Genomic DNA, 7,990 nt, shown 5'->3' on the forward strand with positions numbered 1-7,990 from the left:
CCCTGGTCCTCTGCAAGAGCAGCAAATGCTCTTAACCACTGAGCCACATCTCCAGTCCCTCTATACATGTATTTTATGGCAGGATCTCACTCTGTAGTACAGGGTGGCTTGTAACTCAATATATAGATAGCCCAAGCTGACCTCAAACTCACAGAAATCCTCCTGCTTCAGTCTCTCCTATGCCAGGCTTATAAGCCTGAGCCACCATGTCTGGCTACCAGGAATAAATTTTAAGATGCCCACCCTACAGCTGATGCCTGAAACTTCAGACAGAAACTACCCATAAACAAACGCAGCGTGTGATACTAAGGGAGCACCATTCGGCCCAAGCATCCCACCTCCAGGATTCACCAGGGTGTACGTGGGCATTGTTTATAGTGAGTGGAAACTGGGAGGCCAGTCGGACTAGTGAGCAGGCGTGCACACCTAGATACGCTACAGAAAGCTGTGGTCTGAGAGTGTCAAGATGACCAAGTAGTCTAAGGCGCCAGACTCAGGAAAAATGTGATTTGAACTGGGTGGGGTGAAGTATGTGTGCAATTCCAGCAATTAAGACACGGAGGTAGGGCAACTGCCAAAAATTAGAAGATAGCGTGGGTTATACAGCAATTACTAGATTCAGTCAGAGCTATCTCAGAAAAATAAAGAGAAAATAAAGTCACAATTCACATAATGTTTAATCTTGTAAATTTAGTGGGATTAACTTTTTTCAAAGTGTGTGCGTGCTTGTGTTTGCGTGCGTGTGTGTGTGCGTGCGTGCGTGCCTGCGTGTGTGTGTGTATGTGTGTGTATGTGTGTGTGTGTATGTGTGCGTGTGTATGTGTGTGTATGTGTGCGTGCGTGTGTGTGTGTATGTGTGTGTGCGTGTGTGCGTGCGTGTGTGCGTGTGTGTGTGTGTGTGCGTGCGTGCGTGTGTGTGTGTGTGTTAGAGGACAACTTTCATGAGTCGTTTCTCCCCTTCCGCCACTACACGGTCATGGGTCCCAGGGCTTGAACTTGGATCCTCTGGCTTGTTTGGAGGCAGCTCTACCTGTTGAGCCACCTCACCAGCCCTCCTGTGGGACTTAGAATCAAACCTTTGGGCTACTCTGTGTCTAGATTGGGTTAATGAGGCGAGAAGACCTACCCTAAGGGAGGGTGGTGCCACATTCCATGCAGAGGGGTCCCAGACTCCTTAACGCAGCCTCTCTTTGGTTGCTTTTGTCAGGGGTTTATCCTAGCAGGGGAAAGGGGGCTAAGAGTTCCCACGTGGGAAACAAAGTGAGATTTCACTCAGCTACTGTCTCACCATGCAGACTGGAGAGAAGACTCAGGGGTAACAAGCACTGGGTGCTCTTCCAGAGGACCCAAGTTCAGTTCCCAGCACCTACATGGTGGCTCACAACCATCTATACTTCCAGTTCCAGGGGACCCAATGCCCCCATCTGGCATTCATGTGTACCAGGCATGCACATAGTACACACACACACACACACACACACACACACACACACACACACACACACCATGGAATATAAAATAGAAATATTGAACTCCTTAAGGACTGATACTGCCTCGAACCCCTCAAATGCCCTCGTCAGAGCCCTCCCAATGGCTGCGGTGTCTCTTCTAGGACGTGGCCTTCTTTTCTTATTATTTCATGTCCGAAGAACCAGTTGCTTCACAGTCTGATGACTTACATAGATTCGAGTGAACAGAAAAACTGACAGCAGAGGCTTCAACTGTACACTGGACTTTGTACCCGGAAAACACAGTGGGGCCGGTTCGAGCCAACGCTGACACAGACCTCTCAGCAATGTCACCCAAAGATCACGTTCGTTTTCATCTCTGTGCTTTCTGCGTTCAAGCAGATTCTGATTCTGTGGAGGCAGCTGCCACCAACCTCGTCCCACGCAGCCTTTTCGTTTTGTTGTTGATGACGATTTGTTTGGTTTGGTTTTTTTCTTTTTCTTTTCTTTTCTTTCTTTTTCTTTTTTTGGTTTGGTTTGGTTTTTTGAGACAGGGTTTCTCTGTGTAACCCTGGCTGCCCTGGAAATCACTCTGTAGCCCAGGCTGGCCTCAAACTCATAAAGATCCACCTGCCTCTGCCTCCTGAGTGCTGGAATCAAAGGAAGGAAGGGTTGAAAGGAAGGGAAGGGGGGAAGAAGGGAGAGGAAAAGAGAGAAGAAGGGTGGGATGAGGAGACTCCACGTCCACACTCTAGCCTCCCCGGTCCAGCCTCCTAGAGCAGGAAATGTATGCTCCTGGCCACTCTCAGTGTGCTGGGTCCTTCAGTGACGTAGCTGGAGCCCTCTGAACAGAAATACCCAGGAAGGGACCTACACCCGTTTTCCCACAGACGTATCTTGGGCATGCCCTGTGCATCTGGGCCAGGCCTCTGCTGAGATCTTCAACCCTCGGGATGAACCCATTGCTGGAGGCCAGGCAGCACCTGCTGTCCGGCCCGAGCCTTTTTCCAGTTTTCTCTGTTAGAGTTACTTCATTCTGTGTTCAGTTTCCTACTGGAATAGTGTGTGTGTGTGTGTGTGTGTGTGTGTGCGTGCGTGTGTGTGTGTGTGTGTGTGTGCGTGTGTGTGTATGTGTGTGTATGTGTGTGTATGTGTGTGTGTGAGTGAGTGTGTGTGTATGTGTGTGTATGTGTGTGTGAGTGAGTGTGTGTATATGTGTGTGTGAGTGAGTGTGTGTATGTGTGTGTGTGAGTGAGTGTGTGTGTATGTGTGTGTATGTGTGTGTGAGTGAGTGTGTGTGTATGTGTGTGTGAGTGAGTGTGTGTATGTGTGTGTGTGAGTGAGTGAGTGTGTGTGTGTGTGAGTGAGTGTGTGTGTATGTGTGTGTATGTGTATGTGTGTGTGTGAGTGTGTGTGTATGTGTGTGTATGTGTGTGTGAGTGAGTGTGTGTGTATGTGTGTGTGAGTGAGTGTGTGTGTATGTGTGTGTGAGTGAGTGTGTGTGTATGTGTGTGTATGTGTGTGAGTGTGTATGTGTGTGTATGTGTGTGTGTGAGTGAGTGTGTGTGTATGTGTGTGTATGTGTGTGTGAGTGAGTGTGTGTATGCGTGTGTGTGTGTATGTGTGTGTGTGTGGTTTCAGTCTTGTTTTTCTTTTTCTGTCTTTCTGTCTTTTTCTTTAGTTTTGCTAAAATTACTGTGTTTTGTTCTCATTTCCCCTTGTTTTGTTTTTTTCTTGAGGCAGGACCATGCTTTTGAGCTTAGGGTAGTCTGGAGCTCCACACGACCCCAGTTGGCCTTGAACTCGCTGTCTTCCTGGGTCAGGCCTCCTACAGATTTCTCTTGACCAGCCTCTGACAGGATATCCAGTGATTATTTTTTAAGCTTCAATCCTGTCTCCCTCACTATTCTTTTTTTTTTTTTTTGATTGGGCGGGGTGGATTGAGACAGAGTTTCTCTGTGTAGCCCTGGCTGTCCTGGAACTCTCTCTGTAGACCATCCTGGCCTCGAACTCACAGAGATCCACCTGCCTCTGCCTCCTCCTGAGTGCTGAGACTAAAGGCATGCGCTACCACTGCCCGGCCAATAATACAATCTTTGAGTGGTTCCAAAATATATCTCTCTTTCTCTCTTTCTCTCTTTCTCTCTTTCTTTCTTTCTTTCTTTCTCTTTTCTTTCTCGCTCCCTACCTATGATATCTAAGTATACACTAAAGAGAGGGGTTCTTTTTAAGAATTGCTTGCCATGCCGGGCAGTGGAGGTGCACACCTTTAATCCCAGCACTCAGGAGGCAGAATCAGGCGGATCTCTGTGAGTTTGAGGCCAGCCTGATCTACAGAGTGAATTCAGGACAGGACAGAGCTGTTACACAGAGAAACCCTGTCTTGGTGGAAAAAAAGAATTGCTTGTCGTCATCTTGTGGCCTTTGATGCCAAGAATTTCAACAGCCATTACCAGGAATGAGGGCATTCTCCTGCATAAGCAGTCCCTTCTTCACACCCAGGAACTCACTGAGAGCTGCAGTACAGTTCCGCATAATCAAGGCTCTGTGGGTGTGTTCCTCCAGAAGCACATGTCACACTCTACGGGTGTGTTCCACCTGATGCGCATCATCACGCTCTACGGGTGTGTTCCACCTGATGCGTATCACCACGTTCTATGGGTGTGTTCCTCCTGATGTGCATCACCATGCTCTACGGGTGTGTTCCTCCAAACGCGCATCACCATGCTCTACGGGTGCGTTCCTCCTGATGTGCATCACCATGCTCTACGGGTGTGTTCCACCTGACGAATCTAGCTCCTAGTCACAGTCCAGCTCCTACTCTTCTCCCAGCCAGGTCTAACTCACCACTGCTTGTCACCTTGGTGACTGTCACATCTCCCTCATGGGCCATCCTACAATCCATCCTACTGCAAACAAGTCACATCAGAGCACGAGAGACTCTGCTCCTAGACAAATAAGTAAATAGATAAATGTGATAGAGTGCTGTCCCTCTTCTGCTGTGTGTGTGTGTGCGTGTGTGTGTGTGCGTGTGTGTGTGTGAGAGAGAGAGAGAGTGCTGTCCCTCTTCTGCTGTGTGTGTGTGCGTGTGTGTGTGTGCGTGTGTGTGTGTGTGAGAGAGAGAGTGCTGTCCCTCTTCTGCTGTGTGTGTGTGCGTGTGTGTGTGTGTGCGTGCGTGCGTGTGTGTGAGAGAGAGTGCTGTCCCTCTTCTGCTGTGTGTGTGTGTGCGCGTGCGTGTGTGTGTGCGTGTGTGTGTGTGAGAGAGAGAGTGCTGTCCCTCTTCTGCTGTGTGTGTGTGTGCGTGTGTGAGAGAGTGCTGTCCCTCTTCTGCTGTGTGTGTGTGCGTGTGTGTGTGCGTGTGTGTGTGTGAGAGAGAGAGTGCTGTCCCTCTTCTGCTGTGTGTGTGTGTGCGTGTGTGAGAGAGTGCTGTCCCTCTTCTGCTGTGTGTGTGTATGCATGTGTGTGTGCGTGTGTGTGTGTGCGTGTGTGTGTGTGAGAGAGAGAGAGAGAGAGAGATGGGGCGCATCACAGTGCACGTGTGGAGGTTACTGGTGGGAAGGGATTGGCACTCAAGCTGTCATTTGGCGGCATGACCTTTACCCTCAGCCATCTCTTCAGTCCCACATCATGTTTACATGAATGATGAGGGAGTGAGCAGACACATTTTCCCCATTAGCTGTCTCAACATGACTCTTCAGAGTTAATACTCGGTGCACGTGTGTGTGCCACAGCACACGTATGGAGGTCAGAGGCCGTCCTCAGCAGTTGAGGTGCACGTTTGTGTGCCACAGCACACGTATGGAGGTCAGAGGCCGTCCTCAGCAGTTGAGGTGCACGTTTGTGTGCCACAGCACACGTATGGAGGTCAGAAGGCCGTCCTCAGCAGTTGAGGTGCACGTGTGTGTGCCACAGCACACATATGGAGGTCAGAAGGCCGTCCTCAGCAGTTGCTTCTGTGACTCAAATTCAGGGCGTCGGGCTTGTGTAGCAAGCGCTATTCACTACCTAGCCAGGCTCCAGCTAGACTTCTGAGTTCTCTGCGGGTAAGTTCTATATGTGTCTCTGCAAAACCTTAGCATGCAAAAGAAGTATTTCTCCACCTGGGTGTATGTGTGGGAGGGACAAAGATGTGATAAACATCGGCAGCTGCCTGGGGTAGGGACAAGAACTACACGTGGTTGATGAGATCTTTCTGGAATAAATCTTGGTGATGGATGCTCAACTGTTAAATCACCTCAGGCCATTAGAGCAATGAAAATGTGACTTTTATAAGTAGATTATATCTTGTTTTGGATGTATTTATCTTATTTAGTTTATTTTTGAAAGATTTTATTTATTTATTATGTATACAGTGTACTGGCTGAATGTATACCTGCACACCAGAGGAGAGCACCAGATCTTATCATAGATGGTTCTGAGCCACTATATGATTGCTGGGAATTGAACTCATGACCTCTGGAAGAGCAGCCAGTCAGAGTTGATGAGGTCTGAGTGGATGACTCTCAACCTCTGAGCCATCTCTCCAGCCCCAGATGTATTGGTTTTTATTTTATGGGTACGGGTATTTTTGCCTGCATGTCTGTGTCTGTGCACCATGTACAGTGAGTCTGGTGTCTGGTGTCAGTGTCTGGTATCTGTGCATCATATGCAGTGCAGTGCCTGCAGAGACCAGAAGAGGGCGTTGTATCTCCTGGAACTGGGTTTACAGCCGCCACATGGATGCTGGGATCTGGGACCTCTGCAAGAGTAGTCAGTGCTCTTAGCCGGTTGGTGGAGTTGCACGTCTTTAATCCCAGCACTCGGGAGGGAGAAGCAGGTGGATCTCTGCGAGTTCAAAGCCAGCTTGGTCTACCAGAGCTAGTACCAGGGCAGGCTCCAAAACAGGCTCCAAAACTACAGAGAAACCCTGTCTGGGGGTGGGGGGAAGAGTAGTCAATGCTCTTAACCGCTAGCCATCTCCATACCTCACCCCCAGGACATTATATATTAATAAAACTGCTGAACAAAATCAAATCTGTGAGGCTGGAGTAACACTCCTTGGCAGAGTCAAGGGTTGCGGTGGAGAATTAGGGTGCAATAAGGATAAGGAAGACAGTTGAGGGTGGGATAAGAAGCAGGCAGAGTTGGGAGCAGGATGGGGGTGCAGGTAGAGGTTAGGGGATTGGATAGGGGAGCAGGGAAAAAGTCTGGGGTGGGATGGCACACACAGACAGCACAGGGGTGAAGGTAGAGGAAAAGGTGGGATGAGGGATGAGAAAGATCACAAGACGGAATAGTAGATGCAGGCAAGAAAATGGGGATGGGGTGTGGGGGCCACAGGCAGAGGGAGTCCAGCAAAATCGCCAGATCTGAACTGGGGGCGTCAATGAGGACTTCCCAGAGGAGCAAGCCGCTGAGCCAGGGCTTGAGGGATAACGTTGCTCCTGGCTCAGACGACAGTTGTTTTTTCCAAAAATGATGTCTCCTTGAGAGTGGAGCTCTTTTGCAAAGCCAGCCCTCAGGCTACTCCGGCTGGCGCAGCCATGGCAATTAGGGGGCGCTGTTCCATCCCGTTCCAGTCTCAGCCCTACCCTGCTGTCGCTGTAGCAGGATGCCAGCCCAAGGCTCTCACAGCCCAGGAGGGTTGTGCTTGGGGTGGCCGCCCGAGGGGGAGAGTCACTCCAACATCTGGAGGGTGGAGCTTCCCAGAACATCTCCGGAACCCAGATTCTCCCAGCTTGATTAAGAACCCTGGTTGATTCTGGGCTCCACAGCGGTGAGGGAGGGGAGATTTCCTACGCGCTAAGAAGGGGGCCTTCCTTTATTGGGGTTAAACGTGTAACGTGTCCACATTGGGTTTCATGGTCTGAGTTGATGAGGATGACTGACCAGGTCACTTCCTCTTTGTGCGGTAGCCTTTAGCGGACCAGCTGGACCTCTTTCCATTCAGATACTAAATTCCCCAGGTTTCCAGGGGACCTAGCTGGTCATTTCCAGTCTCGCCACTGAGGAGGCAGCTACCGGAAGACATAAAGGAAGCATAAAGGAAGACTGTGGAACCATGGGCATGAGAATAACACACCCATTAGGACTGCCTGGGATAGGAACAACGGGAACGGCCGTAAATGGGCTGCCCATGCATGGTTAAGCATTCCCCGGGCATAAATGATGAAATGCAGGGGGTACAGAAATGGGCTGAAAGGGTGTCCCCAAAAACAATGTCAACATGGAGTTGGTCACTATGGTTGTTGAGGATAGGCTACCATAGGTCAGAAGCCTAAACTCCAGGTTTCCTGGTTCTATTCTGATGTTTATAAACAGGGTCTCGTTACATAGCCCTGGCTGGCCTTTTAACTCAACCGTCCTCCTGTTTCAGCCTCTAGAGTGCTGGGATTATAATCGCATGCTACACCAGGCTTTTTCCTGGGTCCATTCCGACAGTACCTACTCTGGGAAAAAGGAGTGGGAGTGGGGGGACAGGACTGTGATCTCTATGCAGAGCAACCGGCTCAGAAGAGCAAGAATCGCCACCCAAGCAATGGGAGAGAAGCTGATCCAGTGTG

The sequence above is a fragment of the Microtus pennsylvanicus genome, chromosome 1 (genome assembly GCF_037038515.1).
Source record: "Microtus pennsylvanicus isolate mMicPen1 chromosome 1, mMicPen1.hap1, whole genome shotgun sequence".
Taxonomy (NCBI): Eukaryota; Metazoa; Chordata; class Mammalia; order Rodentia; family Cricetidae; genus Microtus; species Microtus pennsylvanicus.